This window comes from Bubalus kerabau, chromosome 3, assembly GCF_029407905.1.
Source record: "Bubalus kerabau isolate K-KA32 ecotype Philippines breed swamp buffalo chromosome 3, PCC_UOA_SB_1v2, whole genome shotgun sequence".
Classification (NCBI taxonomy): domain Eukaryota; kingdom Metazoa; phylum Chordata; class Mammalia; order Artiodactyla; family Bovidae; genus Bubalus; species Bubalus kerabau.
In genome coordinates, this window is record NC_073626.1 from 152,183,992 (window position 1) to 152,202,644 (window position 18,653).

At 37.4% G+C, this 18,653-nt stretch overlaps 1 non-coding gene across 1 annotated transcript; it reads right to left on the reverse strand.

Annotated features, from left to right (window-relative positions):
- Positions 1 to 17,572: 17,572 nt before the first annotated feature.
- TRNAG-CCC (transfer RNA glycine (anticodon CCC)) lies at positions 17,573 to 17,645 on the reverse strand. Its single transcript has one exon. It is a non-coding gene; the product is annotated as a tRNA-Gly (tRNA).
- Positions 17,646 to 18,653: the final 1,008 nt, after the last annotated feature.

Here is an 18,653-nt window from a genome sequence, read left to right on the forward strand (position 1 = left end):
CTTTAATGAAAAATATTAAATGTGGTGGAAGTAACAGGAAGATTTACCCTCTTGCCATACACTTTTTCTAAGAGTAAAGTAACTTTCAATCACAGTAGATACTTAATCCATTTTACTTCCTAAATGGAACCAAGTCTAATTATTTATCATCTAATTTTTTCATCCATACTAGGGAGATAAGATAAAATTTTAAATTTACTTAAATGACCAGAGAGATAAAGAGAGAAAAGGACTTTATCATTAGGTGGAAATTTTGGTGAGTAATTTGTAAGTTTTTCCTTTTCTGTCCTTGACTTTCTCAGTTAACAAGACTAGACTCATATTAAGAAACGTGATTAGCCAATGTACCATCCTCACTCCTGTTAATTTGTGAGATATCTAATTACTGAGTAGTTATTAATTAGTAAAAAAAAAAATCCAGTAGCAAGTTTGAGATTTTAAAAGAGCATATTTACACATTGCTGTTGTTCAGTTGCTCAGTCACGTCAAACTCGAACTGCAGCATGTCAGGCTTCCCTGTCCTTCACTATCTCACAGAGTTTGCTCAAGCTCAGGTCCATTGAGTCGGTGATGCCATCCAACCATCTTATCCTCTGTCGCCCCTTCTCTTCCTGCCCTCCATCTTTCCCAGCATCAGGGTCTTTTCCAATGAGTCGGCTCTTTGCATCAGGTGGCCAAAGTATTGGAGTTTTTTACACGTTATATATATTTACACATTAGATATATAAGATTATATATATACATATTGTGTGTGTATATATATATATATAAAATGTGTAAACAGATGATATATATTCTAATTGTTGAATATAATTGTGCTTATAGATTTTAGCCATTTTCTTTTGGTCTGATTAAAAACATTCCCCAACTTGGTAACTGTTACTCTCCATAGCTACGAAGGATTAAGACTCATATTAGCAATAATTCATTAAGTCATAGCTGATCCACAGCTAGTCTAATTTCACATGGTGGCCTGATCCACTGGATTATATTATCCACATGGGTTCAAGAGAAGCTTTTTTATTACTCCCTCCTCCTTGCTGTCCCACATCAACGACTCAATCATTACCTAAATTATGCTACTCATTGCTTATAGACAAGAAAGTCAAGAGAATCTGAACATATTTTACCTAAGCATATTGCTTGTCTCAAATTAAAATAATTAGAATTCAAAAAATAATGCTATATTTATCATAGAAACTATTTTTGTAAATAGCAGAAATTTTGTCTACCACTTTGTTTTCCTTTGGATTATCAAAGAAAGTACTGAGTGATGGATATGTTCTTCCTTTAACTCATAGCCTGTATTAATACTTTGCTTCAGGTGCAGAAATCCCTTAAAATCTGTGACAGGCTTACAAGTAAAAAAGCTTTATGGGCTCTGAGCAAATCAGTTTGAAATTGGAATACTTTATTTCATGTTAAGGGGGAAATGGCTTGATCTCACTATATGTCTAAATCCTTTCTTGTTATCAAATAAATATCATGGTTTATGAATTCACAGAGGAAAAATATATTGGTGTAGAATTTTCTTCTTGAAAAGTGGAAATCACCAAGGTATAGTGTCATTCATATCTTATCAAGGGTACATGCTGCCAAAACATGACATTACTCATGATATTAATGTTGACCAAGAGGCTGAGATGGTGTTTGACAGGCTGTTCCTAAAAATCCATAACTTAGTTTAATCATGTGAAAAGTCTAAGCCCCAACTGAGGGATACTGTACAAAATTCCTAAAGAGCACTTTAAAAAATAGTCAAGATTATTAAAATCAAGAAAAGTCTGAGAAACTTTCACAACCTAGAGGAGACTAAGGAAACATGATGAGTAAATTAATATAGTATCCAGGATGGAATCCTAGAATAAAAAAGGGACATTGGGTAGAAACTAAGGAAATCTGAATAAAGCATAGACTTCAGCTAATGCTTCTGCTGCTGCTAAGTCACTTCAGTCATGTCCGACTCTGAGACCCCAGAGACAGCAGCCTACCAGGCTCTTCTGTCCCTTGCCATTTCCTTCTCCAATGCATCAGAGTGAAAAGTCAAAGTGAATTCTATCAGAATTGGTTCATTAATTGTGACAAATGTACCATATTAAACTAAGATGCTAACAATAGAAGAAACTGGGTGTGGAGTACATGGGATCTCCCCTCAACTTTTCTATAAATCTACAACTATCCTAAAATAAATACTTTATTTAAAAATCCCAAGAATGAAAAACATTAAAACTAATTCACCCTGAAACTTCAAAGAAAGGAATTGTAAGATCTCATTCCTACTTAGTCAACAATCATTGTGTTTCGGTCAGGCATATTATAGAAGGGAAGTCTAAACATGCACACCATTTACAGCACTGAGCCCTTTTCTGAAATGGTTAGTCTTTTGGACATGATGTATATGTTACTTTGATGGATGTTACTAACCAGACAGAGAAATTATTTGTGGAGAAAGAAGAATTTAGAGCCTTTCTGTAACTATGACTTTGAGTAACTTAATATAGTGATTAAAAGCAAAGTGAAATTTCTCTTTTGACTCTTCCTTTTTATAGGCCACGTGACAAGATTTACTTGTAAGGAGAAAGAAGGGCAACAGCTGAGGAATCATGTTCTCAGTGACAGCTGATTTGCCGGCGAGCAGATCTCCAAGTGTTCTTCATGCTTAATTGTACCATTTGCTATATAAGTTTTTTTGAGGCTTACCAAAGTGCAGGGGAATGGTAGAGAAGGGATAAATTCACTATTGTAGGTGGGCCATCATATCCTACCTTCTAAACGCTTTGTATTTTTTTTTTTTACTACACGGTCAAGATTTGATATGCATCGACCTTTTTCTTGTGTAGTGGTGTAGGTTTTTGGTTTCTTTTGGACTAGGATAAAGTATTTGTTTTCTATTCGGAAATTTAGAGCCTGGGAAATGAGAGGAAGCAGTATTTCCCCTTCTCTGCCCTGGTCCTTATAATAGTCTAACAAGCTCATCTATTGACCAGGCAACCACAGAGATTTATTTATCGCACATACTGATCACTTATAATATGCTAGGTGCTTTTATAATAGCACTCATTAGGCTTACTGGGTGAACAAGATGGATTTGGCTCCTGTTCTCTTGGCGTTTTGCTGGAGATGGGGGCTGTGAAAAACAGTAATCAAGTAAATGAAAGGATGGCAAATTGTCACAAGTGATAAAGAAAACCAAGTGCTGTGAAAATAATTATTTGAAGTGGAGTGGACACCCATTTTTATATCTGAGGAGATGCCATTTTAGCTTAAAAGGAGACCCTTTCCTTGTACTTGATTTATACTTTTAGTTTTTCTGAAACTTAGAGCAGAAGAAGTAATGATATTATAAAATTTATAATGATATTATGAAATTTGCAATTATATGGAATTTAACCATTTAGAAAATGAGTCCAAAGTGTAAAATGTGTATATCCTTCAACTCTGCAATGCTAATGTTTCACAATTAGTAATGACTCTCCACCCTGGTTGTATATTAAAATTGTTTGTGGAGATTTTATTAAATTCCTATGCCTGGGTTCAAGAAATTCTTGAACCCAGAAAGAACCCTGAAAGAAATTCTGATCTAATGGGTCTGGTGTGGGGAAGGGGCAGCAGAGCATGGGCAGTAGTATTTTTTAAAAAGCTCCATGGATAATTCTTATGTAAAGCTAGTTTTGAGAAACACTAGCCATAGTGAAACACTCATGCCTATGAACCAAGATCCTGTACAAGGGTATTATTACAGCATTGTTTCTAACAGGAAAAAGATCACAACCGAAATGCCTATCAATGAATATTGGTTAAATTGATATGGTCCATGTGGTGTTTTTCTATGCAGTTCCATGGGATAAGGAAAGATCTGTAAGAAATGAAAATAGAATGTGATACCATATATGTAATATATCCACAAAAATCTACATAATTACCTATGCATGTATAAATACATGTCTAGGTTACAATCCATGGGATTGCAAAGAGTCTGACGTGACTGAAATGACTGAGCACACACAGAAAGATCAAGCTGAGTGCTGATGGAGGGATTCGTAGAGAAAAATTAGGAAGACTACTTCCCATTACGCCTCTTCTGAACACTGAATCTGCTTATCATGATTTAGGATATGACTTGAAAGATGATGTTCCTGTGCTTCTCAAAATGCTCATGGCTGTATATATTGCAGAAGAAAGGTAATAATATAGGGGGCTTGAGATCTGCGAAGAGAAGTTACAGAGACTCACTTTTACAATCTCATTTGTTGTGATGCCCTCTTTGATGGCACTGTTCCTTCCTCTCTACTCTTTCTCATTTGTGCCTGAACTGTGGATCTTGGGGATACATACTCTCCACACACACACACACACACACACACACACACACGCACACCTTTACAAGGACATACCTACTCTCTCTCTCTCTCTCTCACACACACACACAGCTACAAGGACACATATACTCATACACACCTTTCTTCAGCAACCAAACATAGCCCTGAAGAATTAGATCATGTGGTCCATTCTAAAGGAGATCAGTCCTGGGTGTTCTTTGGAAGGAATGATGCTAAAGCTGAAACTCCAGTACTTTGGCCACCTCATGCGAAGAGTTGACTCATTGGAAAAGACTCTGATGCTGGGAGGGATTGGGGGCAGGAGGAGAAGGGAATGACAGAGGATGAGATGGCTGGATGGCATCGCTGACTCGATGGATGTGAGTTTGAGTGAACTCCAGGAGATGGTGATGGACAGGGAGGCCTGGTGTGCTGCGATTCATGGGGTTGTAAAGAGTCGGACACGACTGAGCGACTGAACTGAACTGAACTGAACTGAAGAGCTTCTTACTACTTATTAAAGGAGATGAGTTTTGAATGCTTATAATATTCTCTAGGAGTGAAAGAGAGGAAGAGACTTTAGAGTTTTGAAGTATTAGAGAATGAAATGACAAAAAATTGTAATAAGAGTTGTAATGGACTTATCTCTTGGACTTTTATTTTTTGATGTTTTAGAGAAAGAGAAATGAATAAAATGTAGAAACGATTGTTTGGGCTGGATTTCTTTAACTGACACGACTGAAGTGACTTAGCATGCATGCATGCATGCATTGAGAAGGAAATCCAACCCACTCCAGTATTCTTGCCCGGAGAATCCCGAGGACAGAGGAGCCTGGTGGGCTGCCATCTATGGGGTTGCACAGAGTTGGACACGACTGATGCGACTTAGCAGCAGCAGCCCCAATGCTCAGTGTTGTGGCTGATTTATATTAGATGCTCAAAATTTACAATGAATAGATAATTTTGGATAACAACATGTAATAATTAAATGAGTTTTATTTGAAACCACAAGGAAAAACAAATTGACTTTTATAAAGTCTGTTTAATTAAAAATGTGTCAACTAGCAAGTGAGTAAATGCAACAACCTTCAGCAGAATTTTTGGATTTCTGTTTTATATTAAGGCTTGGAGCTATTTTGGTACACCGATTTGTTAGGTATGGGTTATATTGTTGCTAAATTCAGAGTCAAATCTTTCCTTAAGCCATAGACAGAGAGTAAAGATTTATTTTATATTCCTGTTTTGATGATAATACAGTATACAGAGCCTATTATATGTATTACTATGAACTGGGTTTATAGCAAGCTGTTCTTAAAGAGGAATTACTCACTTTAGACATAGAATGGGTAAAAATGGTATTACTTATGAGTCTTGAAAAACTGTGTGTTCAGTTACTAAGTCATGTCTGACTCTCTGCAACCCCATGGGCTGCATCATGCCAGGCTCCCCTGTCCTTCACTATCTCCAGGAGTTGCAATCAAATTAGGTAAAAAATATATTCTTAGGAAATTTTATTCAACAAACATTAAATGTTTACCGTGTGTTGTGTTCCATGCTGGGCACTCTGAATACAGTTGTGAGCAAAAACTTGAGGTTATAGTCTGTTGAGGGAGAAAAGCACTGGTGCATCACCCACGTAAATCTAAAATTATACTGAGATGGGTATTTGAAACAGTATATAAGCAGGGTTAAGAGAAGATGGAGTTGGAAAAACTTGAGGCTATCAGTGAAGTCTTCCCTCAGGAAAGGATAATTGGATTGAGAACAGGAAGAAAGGCAGTAATACATGAAGGGAGCAGGGATGAAGATTCTAGCCAACAGAAATGGCAGTGCACAAGCCATCTTAACAAGAGTTGCCATACACAACAACAAAATATCTGTATAAATAAATATTAAAGCAAATGAAAAAAATTAAACGGGGGTTACAGTTCAAAAGAAATTGAAAGTGGCCCCATCAATTGTCCTTCAAAACAAATCAAAACTAATACAATTATGTAAAGTTTAAAAATAAAATAAAATTAAAAAAATAAATTAAGGAGTTCACTACTTTATTATCATTAAAAAAAAAAAGACATTTGAATTTCAAAGATTCGCCTTCTTGGCTGAGTCTGTATCTGCAAAGTAACTTAGAAATCCCATCTGTCCAGCCAACTAGAATAAAAGTAGGTGACAGAAAACTCAGAGAAATCTTGAGAATGCAAAGTGTGTAATGGATTTTGCCTATCTTTCTTCTTATGGAAAGGAGGTGAAAGTGAAAGTTACTCAGTTGTGTCCTACTCTTTGTCCATGGAATTCTCCAGGCCAGAATGCTGGAATGGCTAGCTGTTCCTTTCTCCAGGGGATTTTCCCAACCCAGGGATCAAACCCGGGTCTTCTGCATTGCAGATGGATTATTTACCACCTGAGCCACCAGGAAGGCCCTATGGAAAGGTAATATTACTCCAGCTTCATAGCAAGGACTTTGAAAAAGACACACTGACCTCATCAGCTCCCAAAACTCAATGTGTTTTCTTGCCTCCTACCAATTATTTTGCCCAAGTAGTCCGAAAGATTTTGTGTGTGTGTGCATGTGTGTTCCCTGAAGACATAATTCCTCAGAAGCATAGACAATTATTTTATATTTCCCCACATATAGGGACCATTAAAAGTTTTTAGTAAAGTCTTGTTGAATTAGAATGGAATTTGTTGTCATAACTCCCTTATACAACCCTGAAGAAAATCTGTTAATTAATTGAGTACAATTGGCTCTTCATATCCATGGATTCTGAATCCTTGGATTCAACCAACTGTGGATCAAAAATATTTGAAAAAAAATTCCAGAAATTTCCAAAAAGCAAAACTTGAACTTGCTGCATGACAGCAACATTTTTGGAGAAGGAAATGGCAACCCTTCCCAGTATTCTTGCTTGGTAAATCCCATGGGCAGAGGAGTCTGGTGGGCTACAGTCAATGAGGTCACAAAAGAGTCTGACACGACTTAGCCACTAAACAACACAGCAACAATTTACATAGCATTTCCATTGAATTAGGTATTATAAGTAATCTAGAGGTGATTTAAAATATATGGGAGGATGCACAGAGGTCATATGCAAATTGTTGTTGTTCAGTCATTAAGCTGCGTCCAACTCTTTGTGACCCTATGGACTGCAGCACACCAGGCTGTAGTATATGCAAATAACACACCATTTTATAGGAGACTGGAGCATCTACAGAGTTTGGTATCTTTGGAGAAGGAGGGGTTCCCGAATCATTCTCCCTTGGAGACTGAAAGATGACTGTATGTAGTAAACAATAATTGTGAAAATTTTAATTTCTCCATATGAAGTGTCCTGTTCATTTGTGATAAGTATTTTTTGGTGTAACAAAGTACTATATTAGCTTTAGAAGTTTGCCTCAATTTCCTTTGTTATGCCTCTTTAGGAAAAATAAGAATTAGCTTGGATGTGTGAAGAATTACTGTGTGTATGTGTGTGGGTAAAAAGCGCAATGTTAATACTAGTTATTTCTGAGTGATAAAAGTATAAATGAGTTTCCTTTTGCTAATGTATATTTTCTATTTTTCTTCTGTGGTTGCAGTTTGTTTATATAATACATAAATGATAAAATAATTCAAAAAGCCAACAATAAGGATTTGATATGGGTACAATACAAAGAATCCACATAAAAGCCCACTTGTTAAACTTTCAATTAAGATTCAGGAATTTTTCCCCTTTATGCTTATATAGTTAAGTTCATGTCTGTGTGATGATTATATGAAAACTTGCCAGGGAGGAGCCAAGATGGCGAAGGAGTAGGACGGGGAGAACACTTTCTCCCCCACAAATTCATCAAAAGAGCATTTAAACGTCGAGTAAATTCCACAAAACAACTTCTGAATGCCGGCAGAGGACATCAGGCACCCAGAAAAGCAACCCAACTCTTCGAAAGGAGGTAGGAAAAAAATATAAAAGACAAAAAAAGAGACAAAAGAGGGAGGGACGGAGTTCCGTCCCGGGAAGGCCGTCTTAAAAAGAGAGAAGTTTCCAAACACCAGGAAACCTTCTCACTGCTGAATCTGTGCCGAGCTTTGGAAGCACAGAGGGCAACATAAAAGGGAGAAAAAAAATAAATAAACAATTAAAAATCGCAGATTGTGAGCCCTACGGTAACTCCCCCAGCGGAGAAGCAGCGCAGACGCCTGCAAGCGGGGGCTGGGCAGGGAAGCGCGGCGTGGGCTGTGTCCCTTAGAGTAACAATCGGCCCGAATGTCCTGAGCGCTATCTGAGCGAAATAATTTGGGCTAGCAAACCAGACTGTGGGATATCTACCACGCAAAAAGCCAGCCCTAACCTAAGACACCGCCAGGCCCGGGCACAGAACAAAGGACTGAACAGAGATAGCCGGTTGCAGACCTTCCCCCTCCGGTGACAGGCAGCCAGAGCCCTAAGGGGGCAATCGCAGCCCAAGAGAGACACTATCTATAAAACTGTAAGCAGGCTTCTTTGCTAACTAAAACTTCTTGGGGGTCTGGATGGTCAACATCTGCCTGAGAAGGCGCACCGGTTTTACACCCAGATAACCGAGTGGCGGGGAGGCGATAAGTCGCAGCATTGGCGCCCGCCAAACACATCACCTGAGCTGCTCGGATCTGGGAAGAACACAAAACGCAGGCCCAATGGAGTCTGCGCCTCTGAGGACTACCCGCCTGAACCTGAGTGGCTTGGACCTGGGAGCTCAGCCCAGGGCCGGCCTCTGATTGTTCCCGGCGGAACAACCTAGAGCCCGAGCAGTGTGGGCAGGGAGGCTACACGCGCCGTGAGCGGGGGCAGACCCAGTGTGGCTGAGGCACTGCGAGCGCATGCCAGTATTATCTGTTTGCAGCATCCCTCCCTCCCTCCCCACAGCGCGGCTGAACAAGTGAGCCTAAATAAAATAAAAAAAATAGTGTCCTCCACCATCCCCTTTGTGTCAGGGCGGGAACCAGACACTGAAGAGACCAGCAAACAGAAGAAGCTATAACAGAGGGAAACGCCTTGGAAGCTACAGGCCATAGATTAAAACCCTGTGGTTACTACAGACTACATAGGATCTTGAGAAATATAAGTCAGACCAAGGAACTAGCCAAAAATGAACTGAACCCACAATACTCACAACAAAACCAGAGAAAGACCTAGATATATTTTTACTATTTTTACGATCAATCTTTCTTTCTTTTTTTCCTTTTTTTTAATTAAAAAAAAATTTTAAGTCCTCTATTGTCCTTTAATTTTCACTTTTATAACTATTACTTTGCAAAAAAAAAAAAAAAAGACCCTATTTTTTTTTCTTCTTCAGCAAACTTCATATATATATATTTTATAATTTTTTGACCATGTTTTGTTTTTTTCTTCTTCTTTTCTTTAACACTGTATTTTTGAAATTCCAAACTCTACTCTAGATTTTTAATTTTAGCCTTTTGGTATATGTTATCAATTTTGTACATATAGTTTTTTTTTTATAATTTCTGTGACTTTTTTTTCCTTTTTTTTCCCCTCTGTTTCTTTCTCTTCTTCTTTTGTATAACATCGTATATATGCAATTCCAAACTCTACTCAAGATTTTTAATTTATGCTTTTTGGTATTTGATATCAATTTTGTACCTGTATTTTCTTTATAATTTTTGCGACATTGTTTTTGTTGGTTTGTTTGTTTTCTCTCTTTATTTTTCTTCTTTTTTTTTTAACATTGTATTTTTGAAATTCCAAACTCTACTCTAGATTTTTAATTTTTGCTTTTTGGTATTAGTTATCAATTTTGTACCTGTAGTTTCTTTATAATTTTTGCGACCTTGTTTGTTTTTCTTTGTTCGTTTTTTCTCTTTCTTTTCCTTCTTCTTTTCATTAACATCGCATTTTTGAAATTCCAAACTCTACTCTAGATTTTTAAATTTTTGCTTTTATGTATTTGTTACCAATTTTGTACCTTTAAGAACCCAATCTTCAGGACCCATTTTTCACTAGAGAATGAGATTACTGGCTTGACTGCTCTCTCTCCCTTTGGACTCTCCGTTTTCTCCACCAGGTCGCCTGTATCTCCTCCCTAACCCCTCTCTACTCTACCCAACTGTGAATTTCTGTGTGTTCCAGATGGTGGAGAACACTTAGGGAACTGATTACTGGCTGGATCTGTCTCCCTCCTTTTCATTTCCCCCTTTTATCCTTCTGGCCACCTCTGTCTCCTGCCTCCTTCTTCTCTTCTCTGTATAACTCCGTGAACATCTCTGAGCGGCCCAGTTGTGGAGTGCACATAAGGAAGTGACTACTGGCTAGCCCACTCTCTCCACTATTGATTCCACCTCATCTCATTCGGGTCAGCTCTAACTCCCTCCTCCCACTTCTCTTCTCCATGTAACGCTGTGAACCTCTCTGAGTGACCCTCACAGTAGAGAAACTTTTCATCTTTAACGTAGATGTTTTATCAATGGTGCTGTATAGAAGGAGAAGTTTTGAAACTACTGTAAAAATAAGACCGATAACTGGAAGTAGGAGGCTTAAGTCCAAACCCTGACTCCAGAGAACTCCTGACTCCAAGGAACATTAATTGACAGGAGCTCATCAAACGCCTCCATACTGACACTGAAACCAAGCACCACACAAGGGCCAACAAGTTCCAGGGCAAGACATACCAAGCAAATTCTCCAGCAGCAAAGGAACACAGCCCTGAGCTTCAAGATACAGGCTGCTCAAAGTCACCCCAAAACCATAGACATCTCATAACTCATTACTGGACATTTCATTACACTCCAGAGAGAAGAAATACAGCTCCATCCACCAGAACATCGACACAAGCTTCCCTAACCAGAAAACCTTGACAAGCCACCTGTACAAACCCACACACAGTGACGAAATGCCACAATAAAGAGAACTCCACAAACTGCCAGAATACAGAAAGGACACCCCAAACTCAGCAATTTAAACAAGATGAAGAGACAGAGGAATAGTCAGCAGATAAAGGAACAGGATAAATGCCCACCAAACTAAACAAAAGAGAATCTACCTGATAAAGAATTCCGAATAATGATAGTGAAATTGATCCAAAATCTTGAAATTAAAATGGAATCACAGATAAATAGCCTGGAGGCAAGGATTGAGAAGATGCAAGAAAGGTTTAACAAGGACTTAGAAGAAATAAAAAAGAGTCAATATATAATGAATAATGCAATAAGTGAAATTAAAAACACTCTGGAGGCAACACATAGTAGAATAACAGAGGCAGAAGATAGGATTAGTGAATTAGAAGATAGAATGGTAGAAATAAATGAATCAGAGAGGATAAAAGAAAAATGAATTAAAAGAAATGAGGACAATCTCAGAGATCTCCAGGACAATATTAAATGCTACAACATTCGAATCATAGGGGTCCCAGAAGAAGAAGACAAAAAGAAAGACCATGAGAAAATACTTGAGGGGATAATAGTTGAAAACTTCCCTAAAATGGGGAAGGAAATAATCACCCAAGTCCAAGAAACCCAGAGAGTCCCAAACAGGATAAACCCAAGGCGAAACACCCCAAGACACATAGTAATCAAATTAACAAAGGTCAAACAGAACAAATATTAAAAGCAGCAAGGGAAAAACAACAAATAACACACAAGGGAATTCCCATAAGGATAACAGCTGATCTTTCAATAGAAACTCTTCAAGCCAGGAGGGAATGGCAAGACATACTTAAAATGATGAAAGAAAATTACCTACAGCCCAGATTATCGTACCCAGCAAGGATCTCATTCAAGTATGAAGGAGAAATCAAAAGCTTTTCAGACAAGCAAAAGCTGAGAGAATTCTGCACCACCAAACCAGCTCTCCAACAAATACTAAAGGATATTCTCTAGACAGGAAACACAAAAACGGTGTATAAATTCGAACCCAAAACAATAAAGTAAATGGCAACGGGATCATACTTATCAGTAATTACCTTAAACTAAATGGGTTGAATCCCCCAACCAAAAGACAAAGACTGGCTGAATGGATACAAAAACAAGACCCCTACATATGTTGTCTACAAGAGACCCACCTCAAAACAGGGGACACATACAGACTGAAAGTGAAGGGCTGGAAAAAGATTTTCCATGCAAATAGGGACCAAAAGAAAGCAGGAGTAGCAATACTCATATCAGATAAAATAGACTTTAAAACAAAGACTGTGAAAAGAGACAAAGAAGGTCACTACATAATGATCAAAGGATCAATCCAAGAAGAAGATATAACAATTATAAATATATATGCACCCAACACGGGAGCACCGCAGTATGTAAGACAAATGCTAACAAGTATGAAAGGAGAAATTAACAATAACACAATAATAGTGGGAGACTTTAATACCCCACTCACACCTATGGATAGATCAACTAAACAGAAAATTAACAAGGAAACACAAACTTTAAATGATACAATAGACCAGTTAGACCTAATTGATATCTATAGGACATTTCATCCCAAAACAATGATTTTCACCTTTTTCTCAAGCCCACATGGAACCTTCTCCAGGATAGATCACATCCTGGGCCATAAAGCTAGCCTTGGTAAATTAAAAAAAATAGAAATCATTCCAAGTATCTTTTCTGACCACAATGCAGTAAGATTAGATCTCAATTACAAGAGAAAAACTTAATTCCAACATATGGAGGCTGAACAACACGCTGCTGAATAACCAACAAATCACAGAAGAAATCAAAAAAGAAATCAAAATTTGCATAGAAACGAATGAAAATGAACACACAACAACCCAAAACCTGTGGGACACGGTAAAAGCAGTCCTAAGGGGAAAGTTCATAGCAATACAGGCACACCTCAAGAAACAAGAAAAAAGTCAAATAAATAACCTAACTCTACACCTAAAGCAACTAGAAAAGGAAGAAATGAAGAACCCCAGGGTTAGTAGAAGGAAAGAAATCTTAAAACTTAGGGCAGAAATAAATGCAAAAGAAACAAAAGAGATCATAGCAAAAATCAACAAAACCAAAAGCTGGTTTTTTGAAAGGATAAATAAAATTGACAAACCATTAGCCAGACTCATCAAGAAACAAAGGGAGAAAAATCAAATCAATAAAATTAGAAATGAAAATGGAGAGATCACAACAGACAACACAGAAATACAAAGGATCATAAGAGAGTACTATCAACAATTATATGCCAATAAAATGGACAACGTGGAAGAAATGGACAAATTCTTAGAAAAGTACAACTTTCCAAAACTCGATCAGGAAGAAATAGAAAATCTTAACAGACCCATCACAAGCACGGAAATTGAAACTGTAATCAAAAATCTTCCAGCAAACAAAAGCCCAGGTCCAGACAGTTTCACAGCTGAATTCTACCAAAAATTTAGAGAAGAGCTAACACCTATCCTGCTCAAACTCTTCCAGAAAATTGCAGAGGATGGTAAACTTCCAAACTCATTCTATGAGGCCACCATCACCCTAATACCAAAACCTGACAAAGATCCCACAAAAAAAGAAAACTACAGGCCAATATCACTGATGAACATAGATGCAAAAATCCTTAACAAAATTCTAGCAATCAGAATCCAACAACACATTAAAAAGATCATACACCATGACCAAGTGGGCTTTATCCCAGGGATGCAAGGATTCTTCAATATCTGCAAATCAATCAATGTAATACACCACACTGACAAATTGAAAAATAAAAACCATATGATTATCTCAATAGATGCAGAGAAAGCCTTTGACAAAATTCAACATCCATTTATGATCAAAACTCTCCAGAAAGCAGGAATAGAAGGAACATACCTCAACATAATCAAAGCTATATATGACAAACCCACAGCAAACATTATCCTCAATGGTGAAAAATTGAAAGCATTTCCTCTAAAGTCAGGAACAAGACAAGGGTGCCCACTTTCACCATTACTATTCAACATAGTTTTGGAAGTTTTGGCCACAGCAATCAGAGCAGAAAAAGAAAGAAAAGGAATCCAAATTGGAAAAGAAGTAAAGCTCTCACTGTTTGCAGATGACATGATCCTCTACATAGAAAACCCTAAAGACTCCACCAGAAAATTACTAGAACTAATCAATGACTATAGTAAAGTTGCAGGATATAAAATCAACACCCAGAAATCCCTTGCATTCCTATACACTAATAATGAGAAAACAAATAGAAATTAAGGAAACAATTCCTTTCACCATTGCAATGGAAAGAATAAAATACTTAGGAATATATCTACCTAAAGAAACTAAAGACCTATATATAGAAAACTATAAAACACTGGTGAAAGAAATCAAAGAGGACACTAACAGATGGAGAAATATACCATGTTCATGGATTGGAAGAATCAATATAGTGAAAATGAGTATACTACCCAAAGCAATCTATAGATTCAATGCAATCCCTATCAAGCTACCAACAGCATTCTTCACAGAGCTAGAACAAATAACTTCACAATTTGTATGGAAATACAAAAAACCTCGAATAGCCAAAGCGATCTTGAGAAAGAAGAATGGAACTGGAGGAATCAACCTACCTGACTTCAGGCTCTACTACAAAGCCACAGTTATCAAGACAGTATGGTACTGGCACAAAGACAGAAGTATAGATCAATGGAACAAAATAGAAAGCTCAGAGATTAATCCATGCACATATGGACACCTTATCTTTGACAAAGGAGGCGAGAATATACAATGGATTAAAGACAATCTCTTTAACAAGTGGTGCTGGGAAAACTGGTCAACCACTTGTAAAAGAATGAAACTAGAACACTTTCTAACACCATACACAAAAATAAACTCAAAATGGATTAAAGATCTAAACGTAAGACCAGAAACTATAAAACTCCTAGAGGAGAACATAGGCAAAACACTCTCTGACATACATCACAGCAGGATCCTCTATGACCCACCTCCCAGAATATTGGAAATAAAAGCAAAAATAAACAAATGGGACCTAATTAACCTTAAAAGCTTCTGCACATCAAAGGAAACTATTAGCAAGGTGAAAAGACAGCCTTCAGAATGGGAGAAGATAATAGCAAATGAAGCAACTGACAAACAACTAATCTCGAGGATATACAAGCAACTCCTACAGCTCAACTCCAGAAAAATAAATGACCCAATCAAAAAATGGGCCAAAGAACTAAATAGACATTTCTCCAAAGAAGACATACAGATGGCTAACAAACACATGAAAAGATGCTCAACATCACTCATTATCAGAGAAATGCAAATCAAAACCACTCTGAGGTACCATTTCACGCCAGTCAGAATGGCTGCGATCCAAAAGTCTACAAGTAATAAATGCTGGAGAGGGTGTGGAGAAAAGGGAACCCTCTTCCACTGTTGGTGGGAATGCAAACTAGTATAGCCACTATGGAGAACAGTGTGGAGATTCCTTAAAAACTGGAACTAGAACTGCCTTATGATCCAGCAATCCCACTGCTGGGCATACACACTGAGGAAACCAGAAGGTAAAGAGACACGTGTACCCCAATGTTCATCACAGCACTGTTTATAATAGCCAGGACATGGAAGCAACCTAGATGTCCATCAGCAGATGAATGGATAAGCAAGCTGTGGTACATATACACAATGGAGTATTACTCAGCCATTAAAAAGAATACATTTGAATCAGTTCTAATGAGGTGGATGAAACTGGAGCCTATTATACAGAGTGAAGTAAGCCAGAAAGAAAAACACCAATACAGTATACTAACGCATATATATGGAATTTAGAAAGATGGTAACAATAACCCTGTGTATGAGACAGCAAAAGAGACACTGATGTATAGAACAGTCTTATGGACTCTGTGGGAGAGGGAGAGGGTGGGAAGATTTGGGAGAATGGCATTGAAACATGTAAAATATCATGTATGAAACGAGTTGCCAGTCCAGGTTCGAGGCACGATACTGGATGCCTGGGGCTGGTGCACTGGGACGACCCAGAGGGATGGAATGGGGAGGGAGGAGGGAAGAGGGTTCAGGATGGGGAACACATGTATACCTGTGGTGGATTCATTTTGATATTTGGCAAATCTAATACAATTATGTAAAGTTTAAAAAATAAAATAAAATTAAAAAAAAAAAAAGAAAGAAAACTTGCCAATGACGGGCACTTGGAATAAAGGGGCTTCACCTAATTCCATGCCCCAACAGCTACTTATCTGGATTTTAGTTGACATATCCACAAGGCCCCAATATTTGCTTATTATAGCTCTTCTATCACCTACAATTTATTTCCTTGCTTGAGCTTTGTCTATAAATTACAATCCACATTTGGTGAGTGAGAATTGTATGGAAATCATACCTTCTTATTGGCTTTTCCCACTTAACAAAATGAATAAAAAGTAGAGTTCATGTTTCTGAGTCTCTCAAGCCTTCATAAGTAGCATGCATTAAATCATCCACTTCTCCAATCACAATTCGCCCCAAAAAGAATAAGACTGTATCTGTGATTTATTTAGGTAATGATTGTGTAGTTCATATAGCCCAACCTCAAAGCTAAAGCAAGCAATGAATTGTTGAATTATTTCTCCATGAGAATATTAACTAGGGAAGTCTGGTTTACTTCCAAGGAAGGAGGGAAGAAAGAAAGGAAGGAATAGAGGAAAGAAGGAAGTTACCATTGACAGTTATTTTAGTTTTAGAGAGGCTTAAATACAAAATGAGAGAAATTGATAAGGTACCATCCATCATCTCTTTTTACTGCAAAGTTCTATGAATTTTGCTTGTGAACAGCATTATTATAGTGGCCATCTGTTGATGGTTATTGTGTATTATCTTCATCAAAACTTGCAACAATTTTGAGGTAGAGATATATCCTACTATCCATTTTACAGACCAAAAGACTCAGCAAGGTAAGGTAATGTACTAGTTACACGCAGTAAAAGTGTCAAAAACAGAAATAGAACCTGGTTTTGATAATTAAAAGCCAAAGCTCTTAACTAGTGCTTCCTACAGACTGAGAGAAGAGAAATTACATGTGAAAACCTATGTGGATTACACATCAGCTGTCCAGTTATGTTAGAATTAAATCTTGTTGATCCATTTCAATGCTATGTTTCAGAAGAGAGACTCAAAGAGGGAAAATAACTACCCGAAGGCTAGAGACGCCAATGTCTGAGAAACTTTGGGAGTACTGGAAAACACAAAGTGGAGCAGAGTATACAGTAGTGACAGGATCATACTCCTGGCATATTTTTTAATGCTTTAATGAATGGGAGTGTGCATTTTATTTTTATTATTTATTTAATGACTCACCATGAGACATGTGGGATCTGAGTTCCCCAGCCAGGGATCAAACCTGTGCCCTCTGCATTGGGAGTGCAGAGTCTTAACCACTGGACCACTAGGAAAGTCATTCTCCTGGCATTTATTATCCAGAGAAAAACATTTATGGGATCTTTCAATAATGGAATTATGACCTATGGAACTTGCAAGATAAACTCCTAACATTGTTCAACAAGGTGGATTTGACCTAATTCTCACCTGCCTCCCTTCACTGCTTTTATCTTTGCATGTAATGCTGTAGTCATAGTGACCATTCCACCTTAGGGGTATATTTTGTTGTATGTAGGCTGTTGTTGCTGTATCTTTGCATGCAATACTTTTCCACACACCTTTTAATGCCAGTGTCCTGGGATCACTGAGATTTCAGTCTTTAGTGTTACCTCTTTAGAAAGACCTTCCCCAGTCATGTTATCATAAGGAGTCCCTATTTCAGTCATTATCTAGGCCAGTATTTGATTTTCCTCATAGCCTTTATAAATTTCACATTTTATAATTTGTCTTCTAATGTATTTTAGGAAGTGTGCTGCTCCATGAGATCAGGGACTCATTTGTCTGATTCTACAGCAAATCTCAAGCTCTCAACTCATAGTAAGTTCAAAACAAGTATTTATTTATTGAAGGAATGAATAAATGAGTGGTATGGGTTTTGGCATTGGTTAATTATAATTAAATGATTCAAGCAGTTTGGCGCTCTAATTTTTGAGAGCTTGGAAGAACTTGGATAGCTAGATTAGAAAGGCACTGAATAGAGAATTGACTATCAGAACCCATTCTGAGACGGTAAAGACTTTGACATTATTTAGTGGGAAGAAGGGAAAACAGTGACTAAAAAACAAAATTATGTAAAATGTAACAAGAGAACATTCATCAGTGCTTCTTAATATGAAACTAAGTAGGATGAGTGAAGAGATTTTCTGATAAAAATAAATAATTCACCAACTGAGGATTAAGAGATACTCTAAAAGTGTTCTGAAATGTTATAAACTATTTCTTTTTAAGAGCAGATAAGTATTTAAGTGCAAGCTTTTTAAGAGACTAGGAGTGGATAATAAAGATGATTTTTTTTTCTTTTT